The sequence below is a fragment of the Tupaia chinensis genome, unplaced genomic scaffold, assembly GCF_000334495.1.
Source record: "Tupaia chinensis unplaced genomic scaffold, TupChi_1.0 Scaffold000416_1, whole genome shotgun sequence".
NCBI lineage: Eukaryota > Metazoa > Chordata > Mammalia > Scandentia > Tupaiidae > Tupaia > Tupaia belangeri.
In genome coordinates, this window is record NW_006159921.1 from 620,966 (window position 1) to 638,402 (window position 17,437).

Here is a 17,437-nt window from a genome sequence, read left to right on the forward strand (position 1 = left end):
TCCTGCTGAGCCAGAGGGTTAATTACAGTCTGCCTCCTGTAACTCTACCTCAGGATCATTTTCCCAAATTAGCATTAGCTAGGTGGACATCAGGACGTCTACTTACCCACTGAGTTAAGGACTTGGTCTTCTAGACTATGACGAAATCAGTCCAGACACTGGAGCCCAACAGATATGGGTTTGAATTCTAGCTCCCCTCTTTACAGTTTTGTGACCTTAGACAAGTCAGGGTCTGGCCTTGGTTTCCTTACATGCAAGATGCAGAAGAGGATATGCCTTCTCTGAAGAACTGCTGTAAAAATTAGCCAAGAGGGATGCAAGCTGAATGGAACGTAGTAGGTACACTATAATTGAGAGTCTTCATTATTTTATCAGTTATAAGAAAACCTGCATAGAATGTTGGCAGTACTTTTATGAAGGAAATTGACTGCTCTGTTAAGAACAGTGGCCAGCTCTCCATTTCACCAACCGTCTGGCCACGGTAGCTCTGTAATCCGTGTGTCACTAAGAACCAGGTGAAAGGAGGACACTTCCTGACCTGGAAAAAGGAGACGGGAGGAAAAGACGGGGGAAGGGAGAAGAGAAAGAGGGAGAAGGGAGGGAGGAAAGAAAAGGAAGGGAAGAAGGAAAAGACAAGCGATATGAAGAAAACGAACAAGGTAATAGGATAAAGAATAACTGGAGGAGGGAGGAATGAGGTGGGCAGAGGAGACCTAGTCCGAAGTCCCTGAGCAGAAGCAAACGTGATGTGTTCAAGGCACAGAAAGAATGTGCACGCGGTTGTGGGCTGTGCACGGGGACAGGTGCCGGCCTATGTAGGACCCTGAAGAGTCTGGATTTTATCCTCATTGCAGAGGTGCAGCCAGGTCTGGTTTGTGCTTGGAAAAAGTGACTGTGCCTATTCTTGGAAATGTACTGTGAGTGGCATGAGTGGAAGTGAGCAAAGCAGTTAAGGAGGTAATTGCAGGAGTTCAGGCAGGAGGAGGTGTCTCAAAGCAACTGTAGCATTGGAGATGGTGAAAATGGGTCAGGTATAAGATGTTCTTGTAGGTCTTGCGTATGGGCTCAAGGTGGGTGGTGGTAGACAGGAATCAAAGATGACTCCTAGATTTTGAACCTAACGGACTGGGAAGATACCAGTGTTGTTGAATGAGATGAGATTGTTGGGGGAAATGACTTACTCCATGTCTCCCTTCTCTAGAGAGCTAGAGCTATTCGGGAACACCACTTATTACTTCCTCGGCTAAACAAGTACATCTGGGCCCGGTCCTGGTCTACCAGGATCAACTCACAAGGTTCTTAGCATGTGCTCTGAAAGACTAGGTTTTTAAGAAGAGTGCCCTGCGTCAGTGCACGTCCCCACCATGATAGGTCAGGATCCCGGACCCAGCTCAGATCCCTCCCTTTCTCTCACTGAAAGGATGCAAACAGGACATTTGCTGAGCGCTGACTAGGCCCGACACTGTTCTAAGTACATAGATCTCATTTGATCTTTACCACAACCTTATAGCATAGGTACGATTACTATCCCCATTTTACCAATGAAGAGACTTGCAGGTTAAGTAACATGGCCAAGTGACACTGTTAGTGTAGGGATCCATTGCAGCCCGGAGCCGTAACCTGTGAGTTAACCACTATGCTACTGCTTGGTGAAATGATCCTCAGATCCCAAGGACTCTGCCTTCTTAGTCATATGCATTCTTCTCTCCCTCTCTACCCCCACGGGCACTGCCCTAGGACAGGCAATTCTTAGTTAGGGAACCAATGCAGTCCGGAGCCGTAACCTGTGAGTTAACCACTATGCTACTGCTTGGTGAAATGATCCTCAGATCCCAAGGACTCTGCCTTCTTAGTCATATGCATTCTTCTCTCCCTCTCTACCCCCACGGGCACTGCCCTAGGACAGGCAATTCTTAGTTTCCCATCTGCAGTGTGGCCTCACTCTCCTGAAGATGTCCCTGATTCTCTCTGGTCTTTCTGGCTCTCTGACCCTTCCTTCCGTAACTGACCAAGTGAGAATGTGATACCCACTTGACCATGCCACACTCCTGCTAAAAATCCTTCCACGGCTTCTTTTTGCCTGTGAGTTAAAACCTGAACTCCTGGGACCAGCAGATGGCATAATGGTTATGTCGCTGGACTCCCCCATAGTTAACTGCGGTTCAAGTCTCAGACCCAGTGGATTAAAACTCACGCCAGGCATGAGTGCATACGTGCCCGAAGTTCCTAGTGGAAAATGAAGGACAAGGAATTGTGGCACAGCTATGCCCCCAGGGGGTGGTTTCTCACTTTCTGTCTCTCTGTCTGATGAGCACATATACCCTATAGCAAAAAATCTCTTTAAAAACAAAACAAAACAAAACAAAAGCCCAAACTCCTTGCAGACCCAGCCCTGACCTCCTTGTGCATCCTCATCTTCCCCTCCTGCTGTTTCTCTTGAACCCTGTGTTCCAGGCATGCTGAACACATGTGCTCTCTAGGACCTGAGGACGAGCTGGGCCAGAATGTCCTTTGTTTTCTCTTCTGTGCACCAACCTGCACGTATGCACATGTACACACACACACACACTCACACACACACGTCCATCTGGTGATCCCCACTTATTCTTTAAGACTCAGCTTCTGCGTTGCCTCTACCATGAAGCCCTTCCTCACTCTCACAGATTTACTCACCTCTTCCTCTTTGGCACTGCCCCTTCATATCTCTGATGAAGCAAATGTTTTTTTTTTTTTTTTACTGTCCCCTTCTCTTACAGATATTCTCCCTTTAGGATTGTAAAGTTTGTGAGGGCAGCCACCATAATTATCTTTTAATTTTTTTAGAGAGATTTTTTGCTATAGGAAGCATGTGCTTGCTGGAGAGACAGAGAGGCAGATAGGGAAAAATCACCCCAGAGGGGGGATGGCCATGCCACCATCTGTCGGGACTAGCTCGGCATGAACACGTTTCTCTGAGTGGGGAAGGCTGTGGATTAGAAATAGATGCGATAACAAACACACAAAGACACACAAGTATAGAAAATTGAGGATTAGGGGGGTACAGCTTCTCTGATGGAGAAGTTGCGACCAGAAGCAGCCTTAGGTTTATTATTTTTTTTATTTTCTATTTTTTTTTGAGAGGTTTTTTCGCTATAGGGCGCGTACGCTCGCCAGACAGACAGAGAGAGACAGAGAGACAGAAAGCGAGAAATCACCCCCCCAGGGGGGATGGTCACGCCGCAATCCCTTCTCCTCCATTCTCCGCTTGGGATCTTGGGCACGCACGCACACGCGCCTGGCGTGAGTTCTAAGTCACCGGGTCCAGGACACGAACCACGGTCTACTATGTGGGAGTCCAGCGACATAGCCATTACGCTAACTGCTGGTTCCCATTAGGTTTATTTTTTTAAATGGGGGGAGGGGAAAATGGGATGCAAAAGGAATGGGGAAGAAGAAAGTGGAATGCAAAGAGAATAAGGGAGGAGAAATCGAAATGCAAAGCCAGTTGTTTTTGGATGTAAATTGTTTGAAGATGTGAAAATGCCTGGTGCCATATGATTTTTCTGATTTTTTGGGGGGGACAATTTGATAAACGCATGTGACTTCCTTTAGCCTGATACTGGGCAGTACTGGGGGCTGGACATCAACAACAACAGGAAGACAACCATTGACAACAGGCAGATACTGCTTTTGTATGTAGATACATCTCTTCTCCTCCATTCTCCTCTTGGGATTTTGGGCATGCACACATACGTGCCCAGAGTAAGCTTTAAGTTGCCAGATCCGGGACTCGAATCTGGTCAATTATGTGGGACTCTAGCAATGTATCCGTTCCGCCATCTGCTGGCCCCCCCAACTTTTTTCTGTTGTACCCTTAGCATCTGTACATATTCATAAATATTTGATAAATGAATAAATGAATGGCTCGTTGAAATGAGTTGATTTTTGGAGTAGAGTCTGAAATCTGGGAAACGTTTATCCTCATATTTTCCCACTGTCTGATTTATTTACCTGGGGATTTTTGCTGCAGTGGGGGTCTAGTTGGAGGCAGAACATATAATGATTAAAGAATGATGGCTCCAGAGTCATATTACCTGAGTTTAAAACCCAGTTCTCCTATCTCCTAAGTGTAAGTCTTTAAGAAGTCACCATCTCACTAAGTCTCAGTTTTCTTTACTGTAAAACCGAGCTGCTAATGGGACTTACTTTATAGGGTTAATGTGAAACCTAATGAAAAAGTGCATGTGGGGCATTTGGTGGCCGGCAGAGCGCTAGTGCTCAATACATATGAGCTATTATTAGCAGCTATTTTCCTGACAGCGTCACTTGACCCCAATGTGTCACCATCACTTTTGAACCAAATGTCTGGAGTCCGGTTCTCAAACATGGCACTCAATTTCAGCAAGCTTTACGTTTGCCATCGTACTGGGTCACCCTGGATACAGGGCCTAGGGGAAAAAGGATCCAGATGGTGTCTGAAACTAGGAGTAGCCTTTGGCTTGTAAGTCATGATTTGTTGCCTAGAAACCTAAAGTAAGCATTGCCAACCCGTCAGCAGATTACCTGAACTCCAAACCCACCCACCCCTCTGCCCCCTGCTGCCTCTTGCTCTTTCTTATATTTGATAAAAGAGAGGTGATTCAGAATAGAAGCAGCAATTTCTCTTCGGAGAAAACGAAGTAATACATACAGACTCTCAGGGTGGGCACTGGGTGTTCAGTTCCTTTTGTTGACTCCACAGAGGGATACAAAAAGCAGTCCTGGGAGGCCTGCAGGTGGAGTGGCAGTTAAGGGCACTGAACTCTCACATGGCTGACTATGGTTCGAGCCCTAGACCTGGTCTCTTGTTTTCTCGCTTTCCCTCTCTCTGTCCCTCTCTGGTTAAATTTTTAAAAATAATAAATAAATAAATAAATAAAATAAAATAATTCTTTTAAAAAAGATTTTCCTTTAAATATGCAATCCTTTGCAGCTTATATTTACATTTGACTATTTTAGCAATGTGCAATTTTTCTGCAAAAGTTGGCATTTCTGACTTTGAAGGAGACTAGGTTGGACAAAAAGGCTTAACAAAAAAGACTCAATTTTATAATCTACATGGAGGACAGTAGAAGTAGATTCTTCCAAATGGATTAACCAGAGAAACTTGGCCAAAGAGTGTGCTTCCTATCTAGATTGGTGACAGAAAGGAATCAAACTGAAAAGTTGAGATCCCATCCCTAGCTCCCTTGTCCCATCTTCACTCTCCCATTTTTTTGTTTATTCTTGTCTTTGTGCTTCCATATGAAGCAAAAAAAAAAAAAAAAAAAAAACCTTTCCTTTTTTTTTTTAAGAGTTTTTTTTTTGCTATAGGGCACGTGCGCTCGCCAGACAGAGAGAGACATAGAGACAGAAAGCGAGAAATCACCCCCCAGGGGGGATGGTCACGCCGCAATCCCTTCTCCTCCATTCTCTTCTTGGGATCTTGGGCATGCATGCACACGCACCCGGCGTGAGTTTTAAGCCACCAGGTCAGGGACGTGAACTGCGGTCGACTAGGTGGGAGTCCAGCGACATAGCCATTATGCTAACTGCTGGTTCCCAAAAATAACTTTTCTTGAGAGCAATTTTTTTTTTGCCATGGAGCGTGTACATTTGCCAGAGAGACAGAGAGAGAGAGAGTCAGAGAGACAGACAGTAAGAAATCACCCTCTGAGAGGATGGCCATGCCACAATCCCTTCTCCTTCACTCTCCTCTTGGGACCTCGGACATGCACGCACATGCACCCAGCAGGACTTTTAAGCTGCCAAGTCTGAGACTCAAACCATGGTTGACTACATGGGAATCCAGCAACGTAACCATTCCAGCATCTGTTGGTCCTCCTAAAATATTTTTGAACAATTAGGAAAGTTGTCCTTAAATTTCCCTTGACTCTGTACCTCATTTAGACAGATAGGATTTTCTGTACCTTTATTCCAAGGAGAGAGATGCCAAAGTAGAAATGAGAAGGAAAAGCAAAATGCATACGCACCTGTCAGAAAACAAACGGGTGATCCTAGTGCTGTCATGGACGTGCAGCAACTGGAGCGCTTACAGATTGCTGGTGGGAATGTTAAATGGCACAACTGTTTGGAGCAACTCTGTTATTTTCTTATAAATGTAAACATCTACTGACATAGGACCTAACAATCCCACACCTAGAAATTTACCCAAGAGAAATGAAAATATATACACAATATATACAAAAACCTGTTCATAAATATTTATAGTAATACTATTCAGCAATAAAAAGGAACAACTTACTAGTCCATGCAACAATATGAACGAATCCCTAAAGCATTATACTGAGTGAAAGAAGTCAGATTCTAAAGGCTACATATTATATGGCATTCTGGAAAAGGCAGAACTATAGGAACAGACAATAGGGTCGTCAGGGATGGGGATGGGAGGAGGGGGTTGATTACAAAAGGGACATGGGGAGCTGTCTGAGGTTATGGAAATATTCTTTATCTTGACTGGTGATGGTTACATGACTACACACATTTGTCAAAACTCAAAGAACTGAGGCCACCGGCTGGTGTGGTGATGAAGATGCTGGATTCTCACATGGCCTGCCTTGGTTTGAGTTCTGGACCCAGTGGCTTGAAAATCATGCCAGATGCATGATTTTCAAAATCCTGAGAGGAGAATGAAGAAGGGATTGTGATGTGGCCATCACATCACAATCTGTCTGTCTGTCTTTCCAGGGAGTACATGTACCCTATGGCAAAAACAAAAAGAAACAACCCACTGAGAACTATACATCCTTTAAAAAAAAAAAAAGAATATTTTATTTCATTTTTATTATTCTTCAATTTGACCAGAAAGAAAAAGAGAGAGAGAGAGAGAGAGGGAAAAAGCAAGCCACCAGGTCTAGGACTCGAACCTCACTCAGTCATGTGGGAGTCCAGCGCCTTAACCACCACACCACCTTCTAGCCTCTTACATCCTTTTTTAAGGGTGAATTTTATTAATGTAAATCATATCTGACTTGAAAAAAAATTTATATTTCCCTGACTTTTGAGTTTCAAAATTCTAGGCCATCAAGGGTAAAAAAAAAAGGGGGGGGTAGAGAAAAAGACAAGATTAAGCAAGAACAAAATACTTGGGAGAAAATACTAAAAATGAAAGCAATGTTTCTTTGCTTCCATCTTTACTTGAAAGGGATTCCCTAGACCAAAGAGATTGTGGAAGGATAAGGAAGAGGAAATGATAAGAGGGATTAGTAAGGCCTGGATATGAAATGGCTCAACTCTAAGGACCCCCACAGAAAGGATTAGTCCGTATTTCCTGACTGCCCAGCCCATGACCGAGTGAGCCCATATCTTGCTTGCATCCCAGTCTTACTGGTGAGAAATTTCCTTGGGCCACAAACAGTACATTACCCTCTGAGCCCGCAGCCGGAGCAACTCATGTTTTTACCCCCGAGACTTTACTCAGCTCTCTGTCCAGTCTATCCCATATGGAGACATCTGTCACCTGTTCTTACCTCAGTGACTCCAGCCACCCCATTCTCTGCACCACTGAATGAACTCATTTGAGGACCTTCACACACACACCCTCACACACACACTTCCCACTCTTGGAGATAAAAAAACATGCCTGTTTTCCTTACCTTTTCTGTCCTTTAAATCTTTCTCTCATTTACCTTTTTGTTTCAAGTGGAATGAGGTAAAAGCTAAAGCAATCTTTTTCCCCCCTCACATAAGTTCAACGGGTATCACTAATTTCCTCTTGGGTTGCAGACAAACGGATTCTTTTGGTAGATGGCCATTCTTACATCCACTCGGTTATTCCTTTAATAAGCATCCATTGACCTCGTAGTCTGGACAGCTGTAAAGAAAGAGTCTGGGGCCAGCAGGTAGTGTGGTGGTTAAGGCACTGGACTCCCACACGGCCAACCGTGGCTCGAGTTCCGGACTTGGCAGCTTTCTCTCTCTCTCTCTGTCTCTCTGTCCCTCTCTCTCTTTCTCTCTCTGTGGGGAGTACACATGCCCTACAGCAAATTTAAAGTGATAATAATAAATAAAATTAAATAAATAATTATTTTAAATAAAGTCTGAGTGAGGGCCCAGCTGTGGCTGCTCAGGCATCAGAAGAGTATTTGCATGATGTTGGAGGCCATGTAGGAAGGCTCTGGGTTCATGTCCTGTAGCCTATAGTTCCAGCTGGCCCCAGGAAGATCTTGGCAGAAAGGCCTTATTGAGGGTGCCTCTCTCCTCTCCCCCACCACAAAGGAAAGACACTTTAAAGGGCCAGTGTGTGGCATGGTGGCTAAGGCACTGGATCCCACATATCTGACTACATGGTTCAAGTCCTGGAACTGGTGGCTTGAGAAACATGCAGGCTTCATGGCCAAAGCGCTGAAAGGAGGGAGGAATAAAGAGGGGATTGTGGCACGACCATTGCTCACGGGGAAGTCCTTTCTCACTTTCTCTTTCTCTCTCTTTCACGATAAATGCACACACCCACTGGTGACCATTTTTTTAAAAAATTGACAAAATGAGGCCAGACCTAGTAGCACCGTGGTTAAGCACTGTCCATATGGAGCTGAATCCCACATGGCCAACAGTGGTTCAAATCCAGGCCCTGTGGCTTGAAAACATACTGGGCACATGTGTGTGTGTGCCCAGACTTCTGATGGGATGGGTACACAGAGGAAATGTGACAGTACCACACCGGGGAGTGCTTTCTCACTCTCTCTATCTCTGGAGAGGGCACACGCCCTCTGGCAATTAAAAAAAATTACTTAGAAAGACATATCAAATAAAACCCGTTTAGAAAGTGCATACAGGACCGGCAGATGCTGTGGTGGTTATGTCGCCGGATTCCACATGAATGAAGGCAGTTCGAGTCCTGGACCTGGTGCCTTGGAAATCACACCAGGTGCATGTGCGTGTGTGCCCAAGATCCCAGGGAGGTGAATAGAGAAGGGACTGCAGCAGGGTTACCCCCCCACCCCGGGGAGGTGATTTCATCTCTCACTCTCTCTCTCTGCAGGTGAGCACATGTGCCCTAAGGCAAAAAAACTCTCTCTCAAAAAAAAAAAAAAAAAAGTGCATCCCAAGAAAGAAAACAGATAGTGACCATTTACTATATTGACAACTCTTCTCATTTGTCCAGTTTTTCACATGCATTTTTCCATTTTGAGTAACATGCCTCCATGCCTGACCCTCACCACTACTGAAGCAGTAGCAACAAGCATTTCTTCAGCTTACCTGCCAGCACTTCATGTGCGTTATCTCACACAGTCCTCACAACAACAGTATGTAGGCCTCACAAGCCCTGCAGATGAGTCAGCTGGGCCTTAGAGGGTGACCTGTCCCAGACCACACAGCCAACAAGCAATAGTACTTGGAGGTCTGAGTCTAGCAACTGTGTTTTAACCCCTGACACCTGTTTCTTGCCTATCCACCTGCTGTGTCCCACCGATTTTTTTCAGGCAGGCCTCCCTCAGGCTAACTGTGGGTCTACTCAAGACAGCAGGGCGTATCTGATGCACTGGATACAACAGGGCCACACCAGTTTTTCCAGTGGTAACTCTGACCTTTTCTTTTCAGGATGACTACACTCCCCCTGTTAATCAAAAACTCCCAGAGGCCCCTCCCACGGCCAGGGCTCCAGGTCAGTGGACCTCCCTTTCCTCCAGCCTCCTCTCTCAGATGGCTGACTTCCTCGCCAGGAAACTATTTCTTTTATAATATCACTGAGATCTAAAACGAAATGAAATCTGAACCTTGGGTACATCTTGTCTCCATGGAAACAACTTCAAGCCCCAGTGCCTCCAGGAGGTGTGGGTGCTTGTCCCTCCAATTGCTGTGGAAATGAGGGGCTGGGAACCGGACAAAGCTAAAACAAGGTTCTGTTGGCTTAGTGACAATTTGGGTAATAAACATGGCATGTTTAACATGGGATTACGTCATCAGCAGAAGCATTATCAACCTATATTCTCCGTTTTCAACACTGTGCTCAGTGGCTGGTACACAATCTACCAGCCGAATGAACGACAGCTCAGATCGTTCTGTCTGCTTTCATGAGGGATGTTTTAAACTCTATTAAGGTGGCTCAAAGAAAGTGGTAGGAAAAAACATAAACTGTAATAAATTTCAAGAACATTCTGTGGAAGCATTTTTTGCTTCTGGAAATGGGAAACCAAAATTTTCCCAAGAGACTCCATTATTAAAGCCGTAAATAAAACACCCCTGATTCAACTGCTTGGTTGCTTTGCTTGCATGGCTTGGCTCTGAAGAGGAGGCAGGCAGTCCAGGAGAGGCTGGAAGGTGAGTGAGTCTGAGAGCATTCTGCCTCTTCCTCTCTAGCGTGTTGTTTTCAAACCAGACCACAGCGAAAACATAATGAGCAAATTTTGTCTTGTTGAAGACCACCAAAGACAGTTGCTATAAAATTTAAGGACAAATCTTCTAGCTGATGCCTTCCCTTTCTTCTTTCCATGAACAAACACACTCTCCCCTAGACGTAAAAGTGAGTAGCATAGTGCGAGGACCACAGCGATTGCCTGTGTGGTCAGGGTCCAAGTCCCAGTGCTGTTACTAACCGGGCCTAGTAACCGAGGTTACTTAACTTCTCTGGTGTCAGTCTCCTTTGCAGAGGTGGAGTTGGAGGGATGAATGTTAAAGCCTGGGTATCCTATGTACTAGCAGTGAGTTCCAATCAGTTGGCAAGAAGAAAGACAAGTGACCCCTGTTAAGACCTATTGTGCTAGGCACTGTATAGCTGTTGTTTTACTTAACTTCATAATACAAGGCAGTTTTTTAAAGTTCATGGAAAATGCCCATTATGAATAAAACTATGTATGGATTTCAATATTTCCTACACCAAAATAAAATTGTATTCTAACGAGCAACAGAACTTGGAGATCTGAATCTTCCAAATCTCATCATGACTTATACAGTTGCTTGAACTCCCATCATGACATGTAGTTGCTGGTGTCCCCAATTTACAGACGATGGAAACAAGTTGTAATCATTGCAGTGACTTCCTTAAGATGATGAATGTATAAGCATGGAATCAGGTTTCCCGTCCCCAGCTGTCCAACTCCAAAGCCAACGTTCTTTCCACCTGACTTCGCTCATTTCTGAGCTTATGAGTTGGGACAGATCCTTATGTTAATTCAAAATAAATATAACTCAGTAGTTCTGACACAGTTTCCAAATAATTTGCTAATGACTTGAAAACTTCAGCTTTTCTAGTTCTTTTGTCTCTCATTAATGTCATCCCCCAGCTCTTGGGAATTAAAAGTATCTTCATGCAACATGAACTTTCGTTGTTTTGTAATCACCAGTGGGTATATCCACTCTCCAGAGAGAGAGAGAGAGAGAAAGAGAGAACGGTGGGACACAGATATGCTGCAATCCCTTCTCCACTTCTCCATTATGTAAGGATTTGGGGCATGCAAGCACATGCCTGGTGTGCTTTTCAAGCTGCCAGGATGGGACAGTGGGACACAGACATACACCATTCCTTTTTCTCCAACTCGCCATCTTGTCAGGGTTTGGGGCATACATGCATGCATGCCTGGTGCATTTTTCAAGCTGCTGGGATTCAAACTGTGGTCAGTCATGTGATATCCAGCTCCCTCAACCAAAGGGCCATGGGATGGGATGTGAACTTTTAATCCTTGGCTTGTTCCAAACTGGCTTGGAGAGTTACACCTGAATGGTCTCACAAAGATATTGTCATGTGTTGTGATATCTGAACCACTCCTACAAGGGAAAGTTTTGGATTGTTTTTTTTTTTCCTTTTAAATCATTCTAAATGGAAAGTAACCCTTTGCCCCTGCCTTGGAAGAAATACATCATCACAGTGTTACAATCAACAGGCCTGAAATTCTGTAAAATAAAATTGTAATCAACTCGATTCTTCCTCAGTTCTAAACTCTGTGCTTGTAATGCTTGCAAGGCAGGAGTTCCATTTTTATGAAAAACAAACAAACAAACCCATGAGAGAACAAAACAGCCATGACATTTTGGGTGTGTTCTTAGATCTGCCACAAAGGTTCCCATTTGGTAGATATTCATGGCAGGCTAGGCCACAGGTGCAGTGTGGGTTTCAAAATTGGTATGAGTAAAAAAAAACAAAAAAAAACCAAAACAAACAAAAAAAAACCCAGGTTTTTTGTTTGTTTGTTTTAGATTTTTTCCATAGGGCACATACGCTCACCAAAGAGAGTGAGAGGGAAAATGAGAAATCACACCCCGGGGGGATGACCACGATGCAATTCCCACTCCTCCATTCTCTTAGGACCTTGACCATACACACATGTACCCAGCATGACCCCCAAGCTGCCTGGCCCGGGATTCAAACCACTGTCAGCCATAAGGGAGTCCAGTGCCCCAACCACCTGCTGGCTCCCATAACTCTTTCATAGGAAACCTCTCAGTTTCTTCCTCTGTAAAATGGGGAAATTACTATGAAAATTAAACAAATAAGGTAAAGAGTAAATGTTGTTCTATTCCAAATTTAAAATAGAGTTGATGGGGTTGGCAGGTAGTGTGGTGGTTAAGGGTGCTGGACTCCCACATGGCTGACCATGGAGTCTCGGACCTGGCAGCTTGCTTTCTCACTTTCTCTCTCTCTCTCTCTCTCTCTCTGTCCCTCTCTGGTCAAATTAAAATAAAAATAGATAAACTTTAAAAAAATAATTCTTAAAAAATAGACTTGAACAATCAATCTGTAATAATAAAAATTATTTTATTATTGATTCTTTACTATGTGTTTGGCACTGTGCTAAGCCTTTTCCATAGATTATTTCTTTCTCTCTCTCTCTCTCTTTTTTTTTTTTTTTACTATAAGATGCTCCACTTGCCAGAGAGAGAAAGAGGGAAAGTGAAAAATCACCCCCTCATTGGAAAGGCCATGTTGCAATTCTTTCTCCTCCAGTCTCTGAGGATTTGGGGTATGCATGCACATATATCCTGTGTGATTTTCAAGCTGTTGGGTCCCAGACTGACCGCACAGTTGGCAATGTGAGATCTGGTGCATTAACCTCCATGCGATCTGCTGGCCCAGATTATCTTTCTATTAGGAATGTTCAGTATTTGAACCCAGGTGCTTTAGCTCCAGAGCCTGCCCTGTGATCTGCTCTAAGACAGGGGCCATTTACTGGGTTTAGAACAACAGTTTATGAACAATTCCTTCTGTAAAGAGCAGCTGTCTGTGGCCAATGTAGCTGGAGATTTGATCAATAGCAGGGGGACCATGCACTCTCTTATTCTCCCAGTCTGCATAATTAGTATCACTGGCTTCATTTATTTATCTGCTAGAGTGTACATGTACTCTTGGAGAGACAGGAAGAAGAGAAGGAAAGTGAGAAAGCAACCCCCTCCCTGGGGGGATGACCACATCACAATCCCTTCTCCTTCATCTCTCCTTTGGGAGTTTTGAGCATGCAGGAAATATGCCTGGCATTCTTTTCAAGCCACCAGGTTTGGGATTCAAGTGTAATCAGCCATGTGGGGTCCAGCCACCTTAATTACCATGTCACTGGCTGATTCCTACCACAGATTTTCTGCTCCCTTGGGATTAGCTCCCCTATTAAGCTAGGCATACAACAGATGGAAAGAAAGAAAGAAAGAAAGAAAGAAAGAAAGAAAGAAAGAAAGAAAGAAAGAAAGAAAGAAAGAGAGAGAAAGAAAGAGAGAAAAGAAAAGAAAAGAAAAGAAAAAAATGCTTGCAGCATAAATAAATGTAAATAAAAAACTAATTGCTAATGGTGAACTATTTACCTTAAGAAACTTTTATGTTAACCTCTCTATTCTCTTATGCATACTAAGGATTTTAATTAAAAAAAAAAACCCTGCTAACTTCTATCATCTCCATTAATTCAATGCCCATCAAACATTTATTCAGCACCTACTATTTTTTTTCTTTTCTTTTTTTTTGGAGAAGTTTTCGCTATAGGGCGCATGCGCTCGCCAGACAGACAGAGACATAGAGACAGAAAGCGAGAAATCACCCCCCAGAGGGGATGGTCACGCCACAATCCCTTCTCCTCCATTCTCTTCTCAGGATCTTGGTACGCACGCACACGCGCTCGGCGTGAGTTTTAAGCCACTGGGTCCGGGACACAAACCTCGGTCGACTACATGAGAGTCCAGCGACATAGCCATTACGCCAACTGCTGGTTCCCTCAGCACCTACTATTAATGGAAGGGGCCAAGGATTACATATCCAATCCACTAGAGAGTATTAAAAACCAACACCGGCTGGGCAGTTTGTGTGCACCTGTAATCTTAGCTACTCGGCAGGTTGAGGCAGGATTACAAATTTGAGGCCAGCTTGGGCAGCATGGTAAAATCTATCTCTAAAAAAACAAAAACAAGCAAAAATCACCACCAAAGCTTAGCTTATCCACCTATGGAATCAGAGTACTTTTCACGTATTATTGACTTTTGTAGCTGTTTTATGTTAATTTTCTATTTCGCATTCTCTGGTCTCTTACTTGACTAGTCAAGATGAGCAGACTGGGACCAACGGCTATGTCATTGGACTCCCATGTAGTCGACCATGGTTCGAGTCCCTTACCCGGTTGCTTAAACTCACACTATGCGTGTGTGTGTGTGTGCCCAAGATCCTGAGAAGAGAAAGGAGAAGGGATTGCTGCATGGCCATCCCCTCAGGGGGTGATTTCTCACTTTCTGTCTCTCTGTCTCTTGCTTTCTGACGAGTGCACACACCCTATAGCAAAAACGTCTCAAAAAAAAAAGACACAAAAAAAAAAAAAAAAAAAAAGATGAGCAGACTGGGTCATGAGAACCAGGCTGGAGGAGAGAAGTTAAAACTGGTTGTGAAGTCAGACACTAGTAGGAAACCTATCAAACCTTTGACTCCATCACCTATAAAAATGGGGATAATCAGTGTTTGTCACTGCTTTCACACAGGATGGTAGAGACTCCTAGGATAACTGTTAGGAAAAGTACCTTGCTGTGAAGAGCCTGCATGAGGTCCCATGGGTGAACAGCAATAATGCAGGGTCCCAGGCACTCAGCAAATACTGCTGTTCTCCCCTCCCTTCCTCCCTGCCTGAGCTGGACAGCCACCCTGGGGAATGAGAGATTGGGAAAGTGAGCATCTAAGGACTGCTGCCTTGACACTGTCCCCTGCACATGTTTTTTTCCTTTAGCCTCTGTCTGCCAAAAGCAAACAAGAATGAACTGGTAATAGGCACATCTACTGAAGCAAAACAGGTCACAGGAAGATAATACACTCAAGGACAAATAAAAGTCAACCCAGCTAGGCCCAGAATGGGTAGGTAAAAATTCTTGGGAAATAGAAAAGGCATTTCCTTTTTAATAGAATAGGCCTTTAAAATACTATCACCAGTGTTAACACACACACTTGTGTTGTTTCAGTAGCTTCTCTTGGCCATTTAGGCTGCCTATACAAGATGGGCTTCCTAAGATATGGAAACAAACTTTTGAAAAAGTACTTTAAAACAGTTAAAAAATAAAAACAACAACAAAAACAAACAAAACATAGTGTAAGTGAGCATGACAAACAAGTGTAGCCTCTATTAAATGAAGGCACCAGAACACACAATTGTATGTATGCTGACTGGCAAGAGGAGACTGTTCCATGTATATGGATGAGACTCAAGGAAGGGTGCTGGGAAAACAAAAACAGCTGATTGATTAAGGTGATAGAACTGCTTCACCCAGTGCTAGAATCTGAGTTGTTTAATAAATATTTGTTAAGAAGATGTGGTTTCCATCTAGTGTAACGGAGTATTTGTCTCCTTTTGTTAATCCATCATTCATAGATGACGCATCCCTTCTTGACATAATTTTATGTCATTGTTTTTGTTTTTGTTTTTCATTTACTTAATGCAATCCTATCTCCACCAAAGAAACTGGCGTCATCAGCAAAGCTTGCAGGGCCTAAGAATAAAGGACTTAGTACACAGAACTGGATAAAGGTCACTCGTGCATTTCTGATAGCTAAAGTCAGGAGAAGCATTTGCAGATAAGCCAGGGACCTGCTTTTTATTCATTAATTGGCCAACTGTTCTTAGGAAAAATAACCTCGTAGGGTTATCAGTTGACAGATATATGATTGGGGTTGGACAGACAAGACGATCTCTAGCAAGCTTTTTTTCTCTTTAATTAAAAAAAAGTTATTTATTTATTTATTTATTTAATTTATTTTAATTATTTATTCATTTATTTACTCTCCCACTAGAGTGGGAGAGAGTGAGAGCAAGAATGAGAGAGACAGAGAGAGAGAGAGAGAGAGAGCAAGATTCCAGGTCTGGGACTGGAACGGTGGTCGGCCATGTAGGAGTTCAGCACCCTTAACCCCATGCCACCTGCCGGCCCCCACAAGCCTTTTCTTCTTTTTTTCTCAGTACTTTGAATGTTAAATGTCATGATAAACCAGACTGGGTCAATGAAGACAGGAGCTCTCCAAACACTTAATATTGGAAAACTTTATTTTCTCAAATGAGCACCAACACAGATTGGAAATATGACAGAAACAATGCACTTTTCTCTAATACTGAATCGCTATGTACAAATACAGGAAAAAGTGAGGACAAATTATTTGAAAACAATTACCTTTGTTACAGAAGCAAAGTGACCTGAAAAATGCCACCAAAGAAAACAAAAACAAAACAGAACAAAAACCCCAAACCCAACAAATAGTTTGTAAACACAAGCATAAATAGATTCTGTATTCAAAGATAGTCTCTGCAAGTTGGAAAGGGAACCAACTCCCACCTTTTACCAAAATTTTATACAAAAATATATGGGCAGACAGTTTGGTAATGAGAGAAGAGCTTGTTTCTCCTTGGCTTTACCTTTTACTGCCAGTAGATTTCATGACTGTATTCTAATTTTTAAAAAAATTAAATATCTCTTCTATCTAGAGGACTAACATATCTTCTCATTTGAGGCAGATACTTTAATATGTAAGTTGATTGTGTTCAAGATTCTATTTCCCAGCCTCTTCCTGAACCTGAGGCAATTTAACCTTTAAGGAAAAAAAAAAAAAAAAAAACTGTACCTACAAGGTATGTGCATTATTTTATTAATGTTTTTTAACCCAAACCTGTTCATGTTTAACACGATGTGGCTTCTAAGTCAACAGAACCGTGGGATACATGATTCACACGCTCACATCACAGCACAGATTTGACTCTGCTTCGTCTTTGCGGATTTCCTCTATAGTCTATGAGAATTGAGCACAGAGAGAAAAAGGAGCAATCTGGCAACAGCGCCATGCTCGGGGAGAAAAAATCCTTGCGGTTTGTGCTATTGGTCCACTGAGAAACAAAAACAACCAGAGAGAAGAAAAACTATGCGCCCAAGGTGTAAACTGTAGTTATAGTGTCCCCAATAAAAAAGAAAATAGGAGGCACAATCCAAAGTGCTTTCACACACACACACACACACACACACACACACACACACATTAAAAACGAGA